Genomic DNA, 23,414 nt, shown 5'->3' on the forward strand with positions numbered 1-23,414 from the left:
CACGTAAACCAATAGAGTTGTATGCATTATGATATAAACGTTTTATGTACACCTTTCTTCTATCCGAGTGAAGCTGGGACGGGTAGATAATATTTAAAAAAAACACCGCATTGCATCCGTGCCTGACCAGCGCCAGCACTGCTGATGCTCTGCTGGCGCACCCCTCCAGCGCCGTATCTTTACCGAAGAGTAAACTAGAGATCCCAGCATGTTGCGAGTAAATATATCGCCTTCTTTTCTATTTTTATAATTAATAGTGACTACTTTGCCATTACGCTGCAACAACAAAGTAATGAATGTAGAAAACGATACTGAGTACTCATGTTTTAACTCCCAACAGGAGATGTGAATTTTACATTCTTGTTGAAATGTAAAGATATAACGAAGACAAATTTTAAAAATAAATATTTAAAAAGGTACGAGGAAATATTCACTCAGCTGCTTAGGTGGCCCAACCCTGACCGTCGTCAGCCGGGTAATGCACATAATACTACAAAACAACAGCAGTATACGGATTTTATTAATAATATTACATTTCCATGTTTCGTTCGGTCTTTATAAATAAATAAATTTAAATACACGTATATTTTTACGTTCGTTTTTTACTTACGTTTATTTTAACATTTATGCAAATATAACCGGCTTAAATAACATCAATCCAATTCATTCAATCCGTGTCACGATTGAATACAAAAACAAAACCTTTTGAAGTTAAAAGCTTCTGTGTGGCGTTAATGCACCGAAATACAAGTTCTAGCGTAAAGTATGAGTCGTAGGCATTATTCGTTTGTTTGATTTATTCAAAAATTATATCCTTTTTTAATTTATAGTTTCATTAAAACCAGATCTTAATTCGTAATTCGGACGTATTAAGCGGAACTATACAATATACATTATTATTAATAGTACACCTGCCACTTCAAACATAAGCATTATTGTTAATCTACAACCAAAAATATATATATACATATATAAAGTACATAGTACGTAATTTACTTCTAAGAATTTATTTATATATGATACTGTATATGTGTATTGTGTAGGTTTATGGATACTTTTTGGACTTTTTAATATTATCTAATAATTTTATTACATAGTCTTTATTTATACAGTTATACATTAAAATATTTAATTGAAACAATTAAGGTTAACATTCAAATTTTCCTTCTAAGTTTTAAGAAAATTTAGGATGAAAAATTTAATCAACGCCGCCTTATTAAAATTTTTCGTATCGTAAGTTCAGTTACTTAATATGAAAAATATTAGTAAATATCCCTAAAAAAGTAGCAGTTATTATAGATTTATTTAAATTGTTAATTTGACATTTTTTGATTCATCCGAAACGACTTTCACGCCAATGATTAAAAACACTATGCCAGAAAAATTCACGTTATAAACATCAAAAACTTTACAGTTTGAATTAAATCGCATCGACGATGCGTATACGCATAAATACCTACAATATTATTTTGTACATGTATATATATTAAATAATTTAAATATAATGTATAATATTTTAAATAATTGTATATTATTTGCTGCCTCGTTAGTCTAGTGGTTAGATGTAAGGCCACAGACCCGGAGGTCCTGGGTTCATATAAAAGTTATTGATTTTTCTGTCGAAAATTCTTAATAGCATCCCGGAGTCTTTAAGTTGGAAGTATGTACACTCCCGTACCTCGGAAAACATAGCACGTAAAGCCATTGATCCTGCGCCTGACCTCTTTCCGGTCGTGTCGGATTGCCATCCTATCGGATTATGAGTGTTAGTGCGTAGTAGTGATTGTTTGCGCACACACTTTAATAAGTCCTGTGCAGTTGGCTAATCGCTCTTGAGAATGGCCGCTTTGGCCGAAATCGGTCTGGAGGAATTTATTATATTATTTGCTACTTACTCATATGATCTAAGTTTTCAACTTAAGAAAACAGACAGGGCTAACAGAACAAAATAAATTTGTTATTATTATAATTAATTTTTTATTTCCTTCCAATTAACCGTTTGTATATTCTAGGTCCGATTAATAGAATAGTTTTCTATTCGTTTAAATAAAGAATATATTTTCAATTTTTTTGTTTTGATTTAAATAATGTTTTATTAATTTTGGTAAAAGTAAATATTAGCCAACATGCAACCATTTTAAAAAGGAAGTACTTAAAATAAAGTGGCATTATAAAGTTTTGTTGAAAATAAAAAAAATGATTCAACCGTGGTATAAACAGGATGTGGGCAAACGCTTCACCCTGCTTGTAATTGTATAAAGATATTCTCATGCAAGTTTTGATCGCTTATTAATTTGTGAAGCTTTAGAAAAGGAGATTTTATTTTATAATTTAAAATTAAGCCATGAGGGCTGCAGTATACTTGATGGACTGTGTTGGAAGCTGAGCTGGCTATATGATAGGTGGGATTAAAGGAACCTCATTCTACATTATCAAACGACCTAATTAACTCGTTGTCCTTTGTGAAGCGTAGTAGCTCTCTGTTTACACGAAGGTGGATTATCTTGTCCATTACACGTGTCTACATTGCCTGTAGTTACAAAATACGCGAGTATGCAGTAAATACCTATTGTAATATAAGCAACCAACATAGAGAAAATATGTTGTATGTTTATATAAGATATTATAGTCATCATTAAGTCTTATATAAAATGTATTTTGTTATTTAATGTTACTATTTCAATCATTTTATAAATGAACATGAACATAGAAAATTATCATACAATTCCAAATTGTTTTACAAATGGAGGAAAATTAACTTATATATGTATTACGAAAAGTATTGTTTTATAGATATGCACCAAAAAATGATAGTACGTTTTCCACAAAAGAAAATGGGTGAATATGTGATAAAAATATGTAAATAAATTATAGATAAACATATATTTCATATTATAAAAAAATTGTAAATATAGTTTTATTATACTTTGAAAGGAACTAATGACCAGGTAAACATAAACAATTATGTAAATTTGAACAATATAAGTAAAGATTGCAATTCTATGTATATTTAACATCATTGTATATTTAATTGTATTAACCTACTATCTAGTTTGACGACTGCAAAGTTATTGTTCAAGATATCTTCAATTAACGTGCAACTACAGCTCGCAAATTGCTAAATTAGTTTTTTTACTAACAAATTTAAAAATGCTTCTTCTCGTTTTTTGCTTTTAATTTTGTAAACATTTATAAAATACTTATTAAAATCATCCCGTGGGTGTCGTAAGAGGCGACTGAGGGACGGGGAAAAGGGGGGATGGGCAGCAGCGTCCCCCCTCCCATAAACATCTTACCCCCTACTGCGCTCGCCAACACGCCTGCCCAGCGCGGCGAGTATGGGCAAACCACCTCCCTAAATGGCAGATGCGCCCAAAAAAAGGCCCCCAGTTACCGGCAAGCCCGCTAGGCCCGACCAAGGTAGCGGTCGCGGTATCGGCAGGGCAGGGGGTGCTAAGAATCACCGGTTCACGGCAGGCTACCGTATAAAACGACTGAAAATGGCAACGTATAATGGACGCTCGATGAGGCTGGACCATCACCTCGCCGAATTAGAAGTAGAGTTAAGTCATATAAACTGGCATATACTGGGGTTATCTGAAGTCCGAAGACAGGGGGAGGACACGATAACTCTAGAGTCCGGTAACTTACTCTACTTCCGCGAAGGTGATAACCTCTCCCAGGGTGGTGTCGGTTTTCTAGTCAAAAAGGATCTCATTAGCAGCATTGTGGAAATCAGTAGTGTGTCGAACCGGGTAGCGTACCTTGTCCTAAAACTTTCCGACAGGTACTCCCTGAAGGTTGTACAGGTATATGCGCCAACTTCGACATACTCTGATGATGTGGTCGAAGCGATGTACGAGGACATCGCAAAGGCCCTCAACGACACCTCGAGGGCCCACTACAATGTTGTTATGGGAGACTTTAATGCTAAAGTGGGAGTACAAGATAGCGGTGAATCGAAAGTCGGACCTTACGGCTTGGGCTGCAGAAATCACAGGGGGCAAATGCTGGTAAACTTTCTCGAAGCGCAGGGGCTTTTTTTGATGAATTCTTTCTTTCAAAAGAAGCCTCAGAGGAGGTGGACCTGGCGAAGCCCCGATAACGTGACAAGGAACGAGATAGACTTTATCATCTCGAATAAAAGGCACATATTTAGAGATGTTTCAGTGATCAATAGGTTTAATACCGGAAGTGATCACCGCTTGGTTCGAGGCACTCTAAATATCAACTTAAAAGCCGAAAGATCGAGAATGATGAGGTCTACTCTCCGACCTACCATGCTCCAAGCTGCTCAAGGCTCCGAAAAGTTCCAAATGGAACTTCAAAATCAATTCACCGCGTTGGAAACCATAAGCAGCATTGATGAGAGAACCGACACGCTGGTCAAAATACTGCAAAACACATCCCGCAAGTGTTTTCCGCCACAGAGAAGAGACAACGCACCAAAACTCTCTGCTGAGACACTCGAGCTCATGAGAAAACGACGAGAACTACCATCGTTTTTGTCAGATAAGGCCTTAAACCGAACAATAAAAACGCTGACGCGACGCGATCTCCGACGCTCCAATACCCGTGCCATCAAGGCTGCGATTGAGCAAAATCGGGGATCGAAAGTGTTCGCTCGCAAGTTTGGGAGGCCGCGTCTGACAAAACTTAAAACTGAAAATGGTGGGGTCGTTACCTCTAGGCCTGAGATTATCGGAGAAGTAGAGAGGTTTTATGGGCAGTTGTTCTCTTCAAGATCGGATAAACCCCTGGGAATCAGTATTGATGACCAGCGCGCCCCTCTTATGCGCCATTACTCCGAGGAGCTCCCGGTCGTTGACCAAGAAGAGATTAGGGCGGCTCTAGAACAGCTTAAAAACAACAAAGCTCCGGGAGATGACGGAATCACAACAGAGTTGCTTAAGGCAGGCGGGACTCCGGTCCTGAAAGAGCTAGCAAGCCTCTTTAATTCCGTCATCCAACATGGCAAGACCCCGGAAACGTGGAGCGGGAGTGAGGTGGTACTGTTTTTCAAGAAAGGTGATAAAACCCTCTTGAAAAACTACAGACCAATCTCCCTCCTGAGTCACGTGTATAAGCTGTTCTCAAGAGTCGTCACGAACCGTCTCGCCAGACGACTTGACGAGTTCCAGCCCCCAGAGCAAGCCGGCTTTCGATCAGGCTACAGCACCGTGGACCACATCCATACTGTTCGGCAGATTGTGCAGAAGACCGAAGAGTACAATCAGCCGCTGTGTATGGCATTTGTGGACTACGAGAAAGCCTTCGACTCCATCGAAACCTGGGCAGTGCTCGACTCATTGCAGAGATGTCATATCGATTGGAGATATATCGAGGTACTGAGATGTCTGTACAACGCCGCTACAATGACTGTCCACATCCAGGACTGTAAGACGAAGGCGATCCAACTGCGCAGAGGGGTGAGACAGGGGGATGTAATATCCCCGAAACTGTTCACCAACGCGTTGGAAGACGTTTTCAAAACGCTGGATTGGACTAGGTATGGAGTCAATGTAAACGGCGAGTACATCTCACACCTTCGATTTGCCGACGATATCGTCATCATAGCAGAGTCGCTGGAACAACTCACCGAAATGCTGCGTAGCCTAGGCGAGTCTTCCCGGTGTGTCGGTCTCGGTATGAACTTGGACAAGACCAAGGTCATGTTCAATAGGCATGTCGTGCCGGGACCGATATACGTCGAGGGGAAACCTCTCGAAGTTGTTAGTGAATATACCTACCTAGGACAAATAATACAAGTCGGTAGCAACAACTTCGAGAAGGAAGCCGATCGAAGAATTCGCTTGGGATGGGCAGCATTTGGCAACCTTCGTCAAGTCCTCAAGTCGTCTATACCGCAATGTTTGAAGACGAAAGTCTTCAACCAATGCGTCTTACCTGCCATGACATACGGTGCCGAAACGTGGACACTAACTGCGGGACTAGTCCACAAATTCAAAGTCGCTCAGCGTGCTATGGAGCGAGCTATGCTCGGAGTATCTTTGAAGGATAAGATCAGAAATGAGATTATCCGGAAAAGAACCGGAGTCACCGACATAGCTTGCAAAATTAGCAGGCTGAAGTGGCAGTGGGCTGGTCACGTATGTCGTAGGACCGATGGCCGTTGGAGCAGACGAGTCCTAGAGTGGAGACCGCGAATCGGCAAGCGCAGCGTAGGGCGCCCTCCAGCCAGGTGGACCGACGACCTTAAGAAGGTGGCGGGCACCAACTGGATGCGGAAGGCGGAGGACAGGGAGCTTTGGCGCACCTTGGGAGAGGCCTATGTTCAGCAGTGGACAACGATTGGCTGTTGATTGATATTAAATGTTCGAAGAAGATAATGAGGTTTTCTATTAAGTTGAGTCAAGGATAATTTGTAAAACAAATTAATGTCTATGTCTAAAATATAGCTATGTTTCCATTTTGTATTTTTTAGTAAAAACATAAATTGCATTTAAAAAATCGAGGTAATTAAAAATAAAACAGATAAACTTAATACAATAAACCTTAAATTAAAAATAGACTTACGATGGCTGTAAATCTCATCCGTTGGCCCTGTGGCTATTTCCACTGTCCTAAGTCTAGGAAATAATGATTTACTTGTTTCATCAACCTACCGTAAATATTTTTTCGGAGCGTGTAGTGTAATGTAAATAAATATTTGCCGCCTACCACGTTGGTTTATGATTGTGGTATTTCGGTGAAAGTATTTTCGTGTCAGCAGCTTGTGTTCAAACACCGTAATACATTTGCTTGATTAATTTAATAAGTTAAAGGAAAATTAATAAATTCTTATAATCGTATTTCTTGTTTATCTGTCGCAACTTCAATCCTGCAACAAGTTGCTTCAAATTAAAAATGGCCTTCAAAAAAGTTCATCCATTTTGTTTTGATTTACTTTCAAGTTCAAGTATGAGATCGACAATATGGTATACTGATTTAAAATGCACGTGTGCGTCTACCAATCGTATATCAGGATCGCAGAGATAACATTGTTACTTGTTGTTTGTATTACGAGTGCTACGGAAAGCTTCAATCTTCGTGATCTGACACTAGCTAATCTAAATGTTAAATAAATAATTAATAGAATTGTAATCAATATAAGATTGATAAATGTTATATAGCAATAGCCTTATCATTTTAATAAAAGTTTAGGCATATGCTAAAGATAATAAGAAGTAGTAATAGGAAAGAATATAAAAGTTTAATTAGTATGGATATTTATTCAATGCATACTGATTTTTTTAAACTGACAACCTGGCAACAATAAGTGCCATGCATAATTATTACGGTAATTTTATCGTAATTTTGCTAAGAGAAGCATTTATCAGATACTGATAATTATGATGAATCAGCGTAAAACTAAGTTTTTGAGTTTCACTTTTTCGCAATTATGTCACGTTTTAAATACCTCCTTACTTAAGATTTAATTTATGCATAATATATAAATATTTAAAGATACACGTAATATTATTTAGTTTTATGTTTACTTTAAGGAAGGAAAAAAAAAGTTTCATTTCTCTGGAAATATACATACTCGTAAGTCTGAGTGTACGTCTTTGTTCTCCTCTTAGTAAATCCAAGTTTTTATGACTGTTTACAAATTGCAAGCGTTTCATATGAATATGAATTCTATATTACATTATATATTTTATGACCTAGTTATCTATCTGTAAGCTCGTAACTTTACGTGAAACGTTTATTCAGCGCGGCGCCAGGAGATTACTTGTTCTGTCACTGCAGGAAATCAAAACTGGCATAGCTGAGGCTGCACACGTAGGATGCACTCAACGAGTGCGCGGCGTGGCGGCAAGGATCGATCTAGCGGCCCGGTCGGCCATCGGACCCCTGCCGACAGCTACCGCAAAATCACTTCACTGGACACTTAACTCTTCAGTAATTTTATAACACTTTTATAACTTTAACCGCGCTTGACATGAACTGGATAAGTTGAAATTATATTTTATTCTCCAATAAAATATATTTTTATTTTATATCAATTTGTTAAGAACCATTTAAGTCCAAGGTTATGCGATATGTTGAACTGTACTAGCACTAATATATCTGTATCGATCCCAGATAGCAGATAAAGATTATGGACAGAATATGTGCGATAAATTTAGTTCTCTAATGACCGGCGTTTGCTTCATGACTCTTGCAATGATTTGTTTATTAATCTAAAAAAAAGTACTTAATATTCTGAGCTGCGAATATACTCATAAAAAATTATATATCACCATCTGTATTGCTACGACAGAGCGCAAATGTTTATGTAGAGATAATATTGTGTCGATACCTGCTTAGTGAATATAATTAAGAAAGTTTATTGGCTCCTATTATTATTTTTTCATGCTACATGAAATTGTGTTTTATCGTATAACAAATATACACGTAACTATATTTGCAATTATTCTAAGCGATTTAAATTACAAGATAAATATTTAATATCATAATATGTATTCATAGTATACAGTTTTACATAGAGCGGGGTAAGTAAAAAAAGTATTGCTATTAAAACTGTATATTAGGAATTCAAAAAACAAATTAAAATAAGGGTTTGTATGGTCATTTTATCAGGTAAGAGTAAATTATTTCAATGTAATTATGTACTAGACGAAAATTGGAAATAAATTTACATGTTTTTAACTAATACCGGTACCTCTAGGTACTATTTTATTAATAAGTACAAAAAATATTTAATTACTAGATCAATGTAAAAAAAAATTATTACATAATTAATATTTGAATATTTACGGTTCTTTTAATACTTATATTATTTTGGTATTTTTTTAAATAATTATAATTCTTTTTATTAAATAATTATGAATTTTTAAAGGAAGGCAGAGAATATTTAGTGTTAAAAATAAAATATTTCGTTATCACAACACAATTAATTACCTTAACGTGAAATCTTGAGAACAAAGTTACAGATTGAGCGAAGTCAATTTATTAAGTACCTATGTATAAACTTTGGGTGAACATTGTGCATTTTTTAAACACAAAGGTTTTAACAAACACGTGCTTTTGTACGGAAGTACGCGCGTTATTTCGCGAACGGCGCGGCTTGCCGGCGCGGGGAGACAGACTGCCTGCGGCCGGGAGCGGCAGGCCGGGAGGGCGGGCGCAACAGATACGCCACAGGTTACCCGGGCCACCTCTTCTCCCCCCGGTCCCCTTACTCCCTATACGCCAATTTACATCTTCATTATCGTCTGCAGAGTTAGCATCTAAATGTGGTAACGATTGACGTCTCAACATCAAGCGCCTTCGTTACTTTCTTATTGCACCACATTCAATTAGCTAATTCAAAACCAGTTAAAGCGGACAAACATAAAAAAGTTATATACGTATATATATTAATAAAACGCAATGCCAGTTTATGATATTTATCAAATATTTAAAGCGCTTATCTGATTTCGATAAGAGTTACGCATACGGAAGATAAAACATGACTTAAAAAGTAAATTCACTTAAAATATTGTTGACTAAAATTATTAATTAGTTACAGTAGATGGTAATGCAATTAAATAAGATTTATTCTGATTGTCTTTTTTATTTTCTGCAAATAATATCTAAATAATAGACACTTGCATAAATAGAGTAATAAAATCAATGGTTTAGGTACCTCATGTCGCGATGCGGTGTTGATTTAAGCCGCGAAAATAAAATCTTGCGATGCAGGTAATTTCAATTATAACAATGAAAACTTGATTAATTTAGAAAATAAAATGAGCTCATTTTCATAATTCTCATTGCTCTTTAAGGATCAATAACTCAATGATTTACCACCAATGTAAAAGTTTCAGGTTAGATCCTGATCTCTTGGGCTATTATCTTCCCACTAGAGGGGTGAATAGGAATAATAGTTCCTCAAGAAAGAGGCATTGCTATTATTCTTAAAATATATATAATTGTGTAATATTTAATCTAAGCAATGACAATTCATAAAAGGTTCCATATTGAATAATTGACTTAAAAAAGGTGTATACCTATATTTTGAAGTTTTTTCTATATTTATACGCTGAACGAATGTAATTATTAATACATATATATCTAAAACAAATCAAAATATACTTTATTCAAGTAAGTTCTTGTCATCAACAAGAGCTACCTACAAGTGTCCAATTTCTAAGCCAGAATCTTAGCAGTTACCCTATAAGACAAATAAGTAACATAGATAATTAAATTCAATTGAAGTATTATATAATATTTTATCCTACATTAAAATTTAACGAATACTACTTAACGAATATTACTTTTTTATCATCTAAACAAGTAATCCTTTATTAAGTAATATATTGAGTAATGACATTTAATTTTCTAAAATGTTTACCACCGAAGGTAAATATTATAGTGATTAATACTTAATTTTTATTGTTTTACATTATTTATAAGACTTGAAAAATCATATACTTCATCTTTATATAAAAAATTACATACAAACACAAAGATAAATAAACATTTCAAAATTTATTGTGTGTCACAATAAATTTTGAATTTATTTAGGAACCTTGGCTATATATTATAAACTTTTTTTTTCCTCGTAGTGGAAACCTTCAGAAAGGTACCCGGGTCCTATGGGGGTTGAACCGGGTTATGTGGGATTCTTACTCACTAAAACCAATGCGATGGCCGTGCTCAGCACGGATCGGAGAGGCTGCGGGATCGTGTTGATATAACGCATCCACGGCCTCTCCCGTGCTTTGCCCCACTCGTGGTTCGGTGGAGCTCACTAGTGCGTACGGCAGCGTGAGGCCATCCCGGCTGCCATCCTTCACAGGGCCGTCTGAAATAGGATACGCGAGGCCCCTACCTCACGCATCCATGGCCCCAGGGTTACGCCCTATCTTTTAAGCCCCGTGCGTCTGGGCTATGGGAGGGCAGAGACGACACCGTCGTCGTCTTCGTCGAGCAGGTTCGCTTTCCCGTTCCTGCTCCGCCGTCTCCTTCTGGACCATGACGGTCTCACAGAAGGAGGCTACGGCCCTCCACGCCGATTCCCTGCGAAGCATCGCCGACACGATTGCTCGCAGGGACAGGTCTTGTCCGACTTCACGGACCAGGATCTCCCTCTCCGCATTCCACGCGGAGCACACCTCCAACGTATGCTAAGCGGTGTCCCGGTCCACGCCACAGTGGTGACACATCGCCGTCGATTCGCGTCCGATCTTACACAGATATTCCCCAAAACAACCGTGACCGGTTACATTACCTGCGTAAGTCCGATATATTATAAACTAACCTAACCTAACCTGGGGGTTGAACTGGTATTCTGCTGCGGTAATAATCTGGTAATAGTATCACAAAGATTATCTAGAATCTAGCGCACCCTCGCATTTAATGTCCTAACTGTGTAATCAAATGATAAATTGACGCCGCGCTTCTACTCAATATTTTTCTGCATTTTTTTCTTTTTAATAAAGTCAATTTGTATTTACATGTGCTATATTCATTATTAATATTGGGGGAGAGTGGTAAAATCGGTTACCTTAGCTAAGTCAGAGCGGTGACAAGATTGAAAAGATTAATAACCACTTATATTATAAAGCTGATGAATTTATTTGTTTGATTGAATGCGCTAATTACAGGATCCTGCCAATCCTAATAAAACATTTATTTTAGCGTTCGATAGGCTATTATTGATAAAGGTTGTAGACTATATAACATTATAGCTACGACACAGAGAGAAGCAGTAACATATAAGATAAGGTCCTCCAGACCGATTTCGGCCAACTGTGCAGAAGATATAATAGTGCACAAATGTGTGCGCAAACACAGATTCGCAGCATTCTCTGTTCCCTAGCTCTCATAATCCGATGGGATGGCAATCCGACGAAACCGGAAAAAGTTCAGGTGCAGGACCAACGGCTTTACGTGCTTTCCGAGGCACGGGAGTGTTCACACTTCCAACTTCTTGACCCCGGACTGCTACTGAGAATTTTCTGACAGAAAAACCCAATAACTTTTTACCCGACTTGGCTATTCAACCCAGGACCTCTGTATCAGCGGCCTTATATCTAGCCACTAGACCAACGAGGCAGTCAAAACATATAACGCTGGTGAAAATGTGAACAGCTATTGTATAATAACTAATCAATAAATTAGTCTTGTTATACTTTATTTTTATTATTTATATTAATAGGTAGGTAGGTTCATTATGTTTATGTTAGTTTCTGCTTAATAACAGGTAATTTTCTCTACATTTACAGTAATACTTATTTTTTACGTAGAAAAGAAACTTGTGTCCATGAAAATTGTAATAACAGCATTACGCTTTCAAGAAAGCAATATAATTCACTGAAAACGTGATTCGCCTAATACCTATTGTCCAGACCTTTAGAATACAAGATTTATAGTCTACTTTTTTAAAGCTTATTCTGTAAAAATTTGATAAATATAACTTGAAATAATTTACAGTAAAGTAAAGTTACAACCTGTGAATGTCCCACAGCTGGGCTAAGGCCTCCTCTCTCTTCGGAAACTCAATTTCGGTTTGGAGCTTATTCCACCTTGCTGCTCAAATGCGGATTGGTGGAATACACATGTAGCAGTATTTCAGTGAAATTAGACACATGCCGGTTTCCTCACCATGTTTTCTTTCACCGTCAAACACGAAATGAATAATCACAAATTAAGCACGATCATCGGTTAACATTCACACGTTCTTACCACTAGGCCATGTCGGCTATAAATAAATAAAAAATCATTTACGTAGTAGGCTAAATTACGTAAGGCTTGTTTGCTGTACCTTGTTGTAATAAATTTAAAATATGCACTAAGAATGTTTCGTAGCAGTTGTATATGAAATCAAGAAAAATTAATATAATAAAATATTGTATAATCACACAGATACAAAATACTATATTGAATAAATTTGAATTCAAGACGCTGTTACGCTATGTATTCACTATATATAACAGTACAGTAACAGCCTGTTAATGTCCCACTGCTGGGCTAAGGCCTCCTAAGGCTAAAGGAGAGGAGCTTATTCCACCACGCTGCTCCAATGCGGGTTGGTAGAATACACATGTGGCAGAATTTCAATGAAATTAGACACATGCAGGTTTCCTCACGATGTTTTCCTTCACCGTTAAGCACGAGATGAATTATAAACACAAATTAAGCACATGAAAATTCAGTGGTACTTGCCCGGGTTTGAACCCACGATCATCGGTTAAGATTCACGCGTTCTTACCACTAGGCCATCTCGGCGTATATAAACCGGCAAGAATTAGTAAATCTTTTATATAGTACTCAGACTACTGATATAAAGACATCGTCCACATAGCTTCGTCCGCAGTAAGTAAAAAACATTATATAACCGAGCGCCTTTTCAGTTCAACACATTTCTTTAATCCCTAAACCGTATTTGACATATTTATTGTGTTGTGCTAAAAATAAAGATTAAGACTGAATGAATCGACCAGATCAATAAAAGAATAAATATTTAGTTATAAGCTCAGTATTTCATTATTAGGAACTGCCTCGTCGATCTAGTCTATATTTTGCCGCAGTCGGGACAATAAAAAGTTATGGGTTTTGCTGTCGAAAATTCGCAATAGCAGCCCCGAGTCTGGAAGTGTTCGCTCCCGTGCCTCGGAAAGCACGTAAAGCCTGAACTCTTTTCTGTCGCGTCGGATTGCCGTTCCATCGGGTTATAAGAGTTAGGAAATAGAGAGTGCACCTGTGTTTGCGCACACATTTGTGCACTATAATATGGCCTTCGCAGTTGACTAATCTCTCTTGAGATTGGCCGCCGTGGCCGAAATCGGTCTGAAGGACTATTATTATTATTACATTAATAGGAATCATTTTACTGGTGGTAAGGCTTTGTGCAAGCTCGTCTGGGTAGGTACCCACTTATCAGATATTCTACCGCAAAACAGCAGTACTTTGCATTGTTGTGTTCCGGTTTGAAAGGTGAGTGAGCCAGTGTAATTACAAGCAAAAGGGACATAACATCTTAGTTCCCAAGGTTGGTAGCGGATTGGCGATGTAAGCGATGGTTATATACATTACAATGCTAATGTCTATGAGCGTTGGTTACCACTTACCATGAGGTGGTCCATTTGCTCTACCTATAAAAAAACTTGATCCCTAAACTAGGAAGGAAACCCTCATACAGCTCTCAGGAAAGAAATCATAGGGGCCCAAAATGATTTCCAAAGCATTGAATGATTCCATAAACTAATATAGTGTTCTTTTACAAATGAAGTTAACTTTAACTATTTCACAATTCAAGTTCAAGATTCAAGTTTGCACAATTATATCGGACTATTCTATGTTCTCTCACACGCTACCGATACGCATATTGTGTCGAACGTCAGTTCTCCGCAGATGCTCGAGCGAGTCATCGGGGATAATGGAAGATGAACTAAGCGATAGATTGACACCGCTACACGCTACAATAAAACTATGTAAACGCAATTGAAAACGATTTATAGAATAGAAACTGCACAGAAAAATTGCTACGATATATCGTTGTCTTGTGTAGCCGCCATAACTACACTGTAAATCTTTCAAACTTTCACATAATCCATCCTTAGAGCGTCTTGACAACACAAAACAATGGTCTACTCCAAATTTCAAGTCCCTATCTTGTAGTTTAATCTGTACTTATAATTGTCAGTCTGTACATTGCGTTTTATATACCGAGATAAATTATATAATTAACTGTAGGTATAAATTCGTCGTAAATTAATCTTTTCAGAATTAATTGTACGATGGGTCGCGATGAATGCTCTCAATAGCGACGATGCATTATGGATTAAAAAGTGCTTTAAATATAATATTCACTGTAAATCCCTAGGCGATATCAAACCGATGGATTTCATGTTTGGCGTGGACAATTTGGAAATCTGATTGATAAAAGATTTATTTCATCTGTTAATGTATTCACTTCATCAATTGAATTGAATGTGTGAATACACTGAGTAGAGCAGAGCTGCAAGTTTGTAGTATGGATGGAAATATTGAAATGAAATAAGATAGTTTGTAAATGATGTACGCGGGTATAATAATACCATAAATATTTTCCTATTAAAAAATTAGTTTAAGACATCACATAATAACATCAATATTAGCTCACTTTGTCCATGTTTTATTATTATTGCAATATCTATAAATGTATTATAGTATGTAGTAGGATGTACTGGTATTTAATTAAAAAAATATATATTACGGACAACCAAAAATTCAATATATTAATATAAAATGTTAACTGCAGTTCATATAGATAATTTAAGTTAAGAAAATCTATCTACATATATAGTGCATATAATTTATGGCTTTATATTTTACGATTACATAAATCCATTTCTATAAAGCCACCATATTGTATTAAGAGTATTGGCTATTGATTTTCACTTGGAAAACAACGTAATGGACCGCGAGAGTAATGGAATGCGAGAACGATAAACATTTATACACAATTGAGAATCTCATTTCATTAAAGTCTCATTTTCATTTTTAATTTCAATAAACAAAAATAAAAAAACCAATAGATTTTTTTAGTTTACTAGATCTGACATCGCACAAACAAATGATGGCTTTACGCTATGCGAAACGATATATTATTTAATAATGGGATATAAAAATATGGTAATTATAAAGTTTTAGAACTTTTTTAACCAATATTTTGACACTTATGTCAGGGGAAGCGTACACACACACAAAAATGGCTAACTTCTGAAAAAAAAATGACTACGTTGATAATCTTTGATTAATTAAACAACTCGAAATTGCCCTATTTTATTATATATTTCTGTGAAATTTAAAACCCCGTAACTTATGGAATTAATTGGAAATTTCAGCCTCCACCGACTGAATATCATTAGAGGTGACCAATGAAATCAACCTATCCTAAAAAAATATATTTTCATCGAAAAAGTACTCAAACTGCACAATTACCAAATAAATTAATATTATATATTTTGTTAACTAATTAAAAAGAGTACATTGTATCATACGTATATGAAATTAAAATATAATTTTATGCAGTTGTCGCGACACCCGGACTAGGTAAGCGAACTCTACTTATTTCATTTATTTATTTAAATGTTCATCTCGTGCTCAGAGAAAACATCATGATAAGCTAAATAAAAAAATATACTGGTGATAGTGGTAGTAGGGCTTTGTGCAAGCTTGTCTGAGTAGGTACCACCCACTCATCAGATATTCTACCGCAAAACAGCAGTACTTGGTATTGTTGTGTTCCAGTTTGAAGGGTGAGTTAGCCAGTGTAATTACAGGCACAAGGGATATAACATCTTAGTTCCCAAGGTTGGTGGCGCATTGGCGATGTAAGCGATGGTTAACATTTCTTACAATGCCAATGTCTATGGGCGTCGGTTGGAATAAGCTGCAAAATTACTCCTTAAGAGACGGGCTGGTATTTAGTCAGCTGTGGTACATTTACTGTCACTTTACTTATAAATAAAATTATCTAGGTACACGATTTATATAAATTATAACTATTATGTAGATTGTCGAATGTTTTAACTGCCCGAACGTTATTTAAATGAATAACTCGAAATCTTTAAGAGTTCTCAGGGAGACAATTATGTGACCCGCTATACAATATTTCAACACACATCACATAACACTCTAACCGTTATACGAGTGCTGAGAAAAAGCAGCAGGAAGAAAATATTTTATGCAGTAACGTTGAGTGTAGTTTATTGTTTTTACTTATTACTTTCAATATATGTATATATTATTTTAGTAAATTGTTATTAGATAATCAATGTTATATAGCCGAGATGGCCTAGAGGTTAGAAAGCATGAATCTTGACCGATGATTGTGAGTTCAAACCCGGGCAAGCACCACTGAATATTCATGTGCTTAATTTGTGTTTATAATTCGTCTCGTACTTGACGGTGAACGAAAACATCGTGAGGAAACCTGCATGTGTCTAATTTCATTGAAATTCTGCTACATGTGTATTCTACCAACCCGCATTGGAGCAGCGTGGTAGAATAAGCTCCAAACCTTCTCCTCAAAATGGAGAAGAGGCCTTAGCCCAGCAGTGGGACATTAACGGGTTGTTACTGTATATACATCAATCAATCAATCAACAGCCAATCGTTGTCCACTGCTGAACATATATATGTAAAGAAATAATTGTATTTATATTTCTTTAATGTTTGATAAGTTTGCATTGATACTGGCCTTTAAGTTTTGTGTAATAGTTTATATATGATAATAAAAAAATAGAAATTACATTTAACAAAAGATTTGATGTTTAAAAAAAATAAATATTTAGTAAGAAAAGTAATAAGGAATTGAGAGGAAAAACGTAATAATAAACTTTAAATGTCTTTTCTTTGGATACAAAGCAACCTCAAGTTTATTTATTTCTAATCCTTAAGATAATAAAATAATATTAAAAATAATAATAAAAATTTAGCTTATATATATAAATTTGGAAATAATAACATTGGTCGGGTGTGAGAAGAGAAGTCCTTAGCCAAGTAGTGAGACATTTTCATGCTGGTACTTTACTTTGATTGGTGGTTGGAGTACCAACATTTCAACTATCTTGTTCAGTGAATTCAGAGTAAAAGGTTTTGCTTTTTATCGGGTAAACAAAACCCTAAAAAAATATATGAGATTCAATTAATAATAGTAGGTATAGTTATATATAATAAGATAACATTTTGACATTCTGTGACAAATGTTTAGTTTTAGTTAATTGTTATTAGATAATTTTTGCCTTTTAATATATTTTGTCATACCTGCTTGGAAATATTTTCAAATAATTGTGTCCATTTCGCTTTGAAAACGTTTACGATCATTTATTATGCTTTGTATCAGGACCTTTAGATGGCACATTACAATTGATAAATTATATAAAAGTCTGAAGTGTATGAGAATAGATAAAGTAGAATAATTCAGCTTTAAATCATTTGTTCTGGTTAACGAATGTTTGTCACTCATATTTTTGTTATGTCACCACGTTTTTGTTATACGATTAATGTATCTTTGATACATCAAAATAAAAACGACCGAGCGAGTATTTTTTTAATTTCATACTTAGACACTGGTACTCCAAAAAGTATAATACACTCTGCACAGCAACTGGGCTTAGCTGACCATACGATCTAACATGCTATGTATTTGTATCTGTTTGTAAACAATTTATTTGTAGCCAATGTAAGCTGGTGCAATTACAACATTAAAGCCGGGACACATCAACATAACATGGTATTCAACCAGATCTGCACGAAGCCACCGTCGAGAAAAAATATCAATTTAGTATTATAATGATAAAATATTTCCCAAACATGAAAATAGTCATACTAATGACACTCGTCAAACCATTTTCTACATTGCAAAGTGTGAACTCCGTTAAAGTCAATGTTCCTAAAATAGACATAGAATCATCTGAAGTAATTTACATTTACGTTGTAATAAAAATTAATATGCTGCATTAGAAGTTCGCCTAGAATGTAAAGCTTATAGTTTAACAGCAAATAACGGTAAAATGACACAATGCCTAAATGAGCAGAGCACATTAAATAATAATGAAAATATTACAAATATTTAAGAACTCAATTCACAAAATACCAAATACTCTCAGGAAGTAATGAACATAATCTAAATAATTATTACTACGCGAAAACTAGTACAATTACATATATTTCGTATTTTCGAACCTATTGATAATACAAAATAAGACAATTTAGGTGAAATGAATTTTCTATTATACGAATCGAGCTCCAGATTATATCTATTGAACAATGCCACATAACAAAGAGTAAACTTTAAAACTAAAATATTTATTTAGAAACATGTCTTTGACTATTGTTTTTTATGACTGCTATACATGACTATTATGGGCTCACATACCGGAGTAATCTACTAATATGAGTTAAATGTATTTTGTATATTTCTCTGTTGGTGAGTTTAAATAAATATTAAAACAGTGACAAACCCATATTATTATGAAAAGTCTCAGGACAGAAAATATCCACAAATATTGGCATAAAAAAAATACAACTCTTCCTCTATTCATCCACAATAATTTTAATCAATTTATTGATAATCTGCAGACCGCAGACAATGCCTAAATATGTTACAGACGGAATTACTAATATGCTTCCAAAACACCGAAACGACCTCACAAACTCAGCCAAATATAAATCCATAAGATGTCTTCAGACTATATATAAGATCATTGCGGGTTGTATCGGTCAGTTTATTTATAGACACGTTCATATTTATTATATACAAGTTGCACACCAAGATTTGGGCTGAAAATTTAGTCAGGAAAGCAAAGAATAACTTTATATTAATACACGTTATTATATTTTAAAGAAAATGCAACAGTTAGTATAAAGACAAAAATCTTTTTTTTTATAGTACATATAATGTAAATTCGCTCAAAAATATTCTTCTTTTTTTTAAAACGATTATGCACATTAATTATATTAAACAATCAGGATATGATGGATAATAAAAATACTACGGAGATTATTAGAATACAATATGATATTTCACCAAAAAGATTATTCAATATTCAAGTAGATTGTTTGCCTTTGCACAAAATACATTACATATAATATATAAACAACTTAATGCATAAAGATAGTTTAAGCTCATTGTCAATCAAATTCCACACAATTAACTTATTGTAATAGTATATTCCTGTCTGATTTCGGCCCTACAGCAGCCATTCTTAATGCAAACTAATTAACTACGCAAAATATTAAAACGTAAATTGAATGCAAAAGTGAAGACAATATAGGAAGTACAATTTGTATTATTATCACAATAAATCTCTACTCTCATATATCTTTTAATACTCTTTATTTGTACGCATTTGTTGTTATCAGAGCATCCCTATTCACATAAAGCCTTCAAATACATATCTTATATAGAGCCAATTGCTACTTTTTAGTTAATAGTTATAAATAATCCTTACACCATTAATTATCAAGTGAAACAAGCTGAGTGGGTTTGGAAGTCTTTATATGGAAGACATTACAGAGACTTAGCTTACCATACATCGACAAGATTATTCTATTGATTAAGATAAAAATTTTAAACTAGAAATTACGTTAAAACCAAAATACACATTAAAAATACAATAGATATATACAAATGGTAATGTTACAGTTCTGTAAAGCAATTCTACTGACAGAAAATAAACATTAATGTTCAAATGATCATACATCAAGAGTTAGCGCCAAAATCATAACTTATCCAAATAGCTCGAGCTGTGTACTGTAAATATATCCCTCAAACTATTTTAGATAAACTAAGTGCAAACATCGACCTCAAAGACAAATAACGCAGATGAAATCGTCAAAAGATGATTTACCTATCTATAATTTATTCCTTTACATAAGTTAAGTATTACCAAAATATTTGCTTTATGAAAGCAATAGATCTACACATTATCTAATTACAATACTTGGCAATAAAATATAAATAGAAATAATTATGAATAAATAAAAAAATCTTCGTATATGAACAGGGACTGAGACAATCCTAATACCCTGTTTTTGTGGTATGAGGAATACATGTTACTGTTTTCATTTAATAAACATATTTATTTATTTATTTAAAAAACATATATATTATGTCCAATTAACGTAAAAATGCCTTACGTAAATTTCTTCCAAAATACGTAGTTCTAGCTAGACTTTGTGCAAGCTCGTCTTGTAAGTTATCACCCACTATAATTTTCAATGCGTTGATATAGGTATCTTATACTGCCCATGTATATGACCATTTATTATTACTTACTGATACAATACAATGAGATCATTACAATCAGGTGCTTCTGGTTATCAGTCTTTCCGATTTAAAAAATATTAATTTAAAAAATAATTGTAATCGATATGTTTGAATATATATCACTCTATACGTGTCTTCTATTATGTATTATTTTTTAGTCTGCCTCGTTTGTCGTTGGTCCTGCGCCTGAACTCTTTCCAGTGTCGGATTGTCGTCCCATCGGATGAGAGCTAGGAAATAGAGAGTGCACCTTTGTTTGCGCTAAAAGTTGACTAATCTCCCTTGAGATTGGCTGCCGTGGTTGAAATCGCTCTGGAGGATATTATAATGTATTTTTTATATAAATTACTTCAAAACTTGATACTTGACTTTATTAATTATGTAATAAAAATGATTTACGCAATTAAATTTTAATTTATGTCCAGCTTACGCTATCTTTCGTTGATAATGTGTACATACGGTTAATTACAGGCTGAAGCATTCTCTTTTAAGCTTCTTTTTATCCTACGGAATTTGTCCTACGCAAATTATCGAAAGTTATTATGCGTCATCGGCTTAAGAATATTTAGATCCAAAGCTTCAGTGGAGGTCTCATTTCATCAATTGATCCCTTACACGTCCCGTCACTAATAGGAATATTAGCTTACGTTTACAGAAAATTTTAAGTATATTTTGTAACATTTAATTGTATCCATGTGTTACAGTATAATACTTTGGAAAAAAAAACAAAGTTAATTTTGATGCGTTATTTTTTTAAAGAACCTTATTAACTTGACATTTGATATCACTCAACTTAAAAAAGAACTATAAAACTCGATTTAAAAATTGGGTTTTTAAATGAAAAAGTAAAAAGTAATAGCTTGAAAATGACCCACTGCTGCTAAGGCCTTCTCTCTCTCATGAAGAGGTCTGGAGCTTACGCACACGCTGCTCAAATGCGGGTTGGTCGCGATGATGTTCACCGCCGTGCTATTATACTATAAATACAAATTAAGCACATGAAAATGCAGTGGTCCTTGCCCGAGTTTGAACTTGGAATCATCGGTTAAGAATTTAACACTTGCATATTTTTGACACTGTTCCATCACGGGTCTCTAATAATAATTTAAACAATTAATACTGTGGGTCAAGTAATAATTTATAGTAATCCGTAAATGGTTGGCTAAGTACAAGTTAATGTAGGCTGCATTATTATAATATAAACAAGAAACTGACACGATTTCAATGAAAATATACCTTACTGATTTTGTCTTAAGTCTAATTTAATAGAACGCAGCTTAAATCATCGAAATTGATTGTCAAGTTATTTAGAAATAAAACATTTTTTATGAAAACCATATATTGATGAGTCTAATAAACATGGAAGATTCATCAACATAATAATATAGTAGCCTGCTTCTGATTAAATAGACATGAATGTTTGCATGTTTGTCTTCTATGTTCCTAAGCTATAGAAATTTTGGTATGGTATGGCATAGGTGTTTTCTGCATAAGACAGAGAAGGACCTGGGACAAAAAAAAATTCTAATGTACGAAGCCTATGTCCGTCTTAAAACTAAAAACTATAATAAGCGAAAAATTAAACTTACCTCTTTCTAAGTATGATGAAAACAGCAAGACTGCTTATCAATTTTACGCCGTAAAAGTGATAAGAACAGTCGATGTGGGAAGTAAGAAAATTAATAAAAAAGTATGTCGTCACCTTGCGATATGCTAGTGTAAACACATCTATCTAAGCTACCTACAGTTAGTGATTAAGAAGATTTCTAAATATTTCATATTAATAGTATATTTTATTTTGTTTTCTCATATTTCATTGATTTTCTTATAATTTATAAATAAGAATGTCGTAATATTTTTCTGTTATTGGTAACTGTCTCCTTAATGTTTTTAAGTTGGCAGCATAGTATTTTTAAAATAGGCGGTAAAAAAAGAATTGTAGATATTGACCCAATCTACTTGTACAACATATAACATAGTCGTAGCCTAAACTCATATTTATTTTTCTTAGTTCACGCAACTATTATTTCGACCTACACAATTTTAACATTCTGTAAATACATTAAAAAGATTTGGTAATACATATTTCAAATGAAAAAATATAATAAAAGTAAACAAGCAAGTACGACGAAAGACGAGCCGGTTAGCGTGGTTGGTGGACGCTTGCCTGTCACGCCGAAGGTTGTGGGTTCGATTCCCACCCAGGACAGATACTTGTGTGCATGAACATGTCTGTTTGTCCTGAGTTTGGGTGTAATTATATATACAAATATGTATTTACAAAAGAAAAATAGTATATGTAGTATCAGTTGTCTGGTTTCCATAGTACAAGCTCTGTGCAAGCTTATTTTGGGATCAGATGGCCGTGTGTGGAAATGTCCCAGGATATTAAAAAAAAAAAAAGCTGTAAAAATACCTCCTGGGTAAAGGACTTGCTCACCTCTTGAGAATCTTGAAATTTTATTCAATATACATAAATACCAAGATTTTTCCATATTTAATAAAAAATTAGCTAGTTATATTAAGCACATACTGTTTAAAAAAATGGTAGTAAATTAATAGCAGTGAGGCTGAGGATAACTATACTAAACTTTTTCATTGGTTTTTAAATATTTCATACAAGTATTTTCGAGTTATAAAAATGTTTAGTCTTCTCCTACAA

At 34.6% G+C, this 23,414-nt stretch overlaps 1 protein-coding gene across 1 annotated transcript in view; it reads right to left on the reverse strand.

Annotated features, from left to right (window-relative positions):
* The window catches only part of LOC126769952 (potassium voltage-gated channel subfamily H member 8-like), an 83,642-nt gene extending 74,629 nt beyond the window's left edge, over nt 1–9,013 (reverse strand). The window contains exon 1 of the mRNA XM_050488987.1: nt 8,908–9,013. The gene's annotated coding sequence lies outside the window, so the exon portion shown is untranslated. The remainder of the gene's footprint in view (nt 1–8,907) is intronic.
* Between the last annotated feature and the right edge of the window lie 14,401 nt (nt 9,014–23,414).

This window comes from Nymphalis io, chromosome 8, assembly GCF_905147045.1.
Source record: "Nymphalis io chromosome 8, ilAglIoxx1.1, whole genome shotgun sequence".
Classification (NCBI taxonomy): domain Eukaryota; kingdom Metazoa; phylum Arthropoda; class Insecta; order Lepidoptera; family Nymphalidae; genus Nymphalis; species Nymphalis io.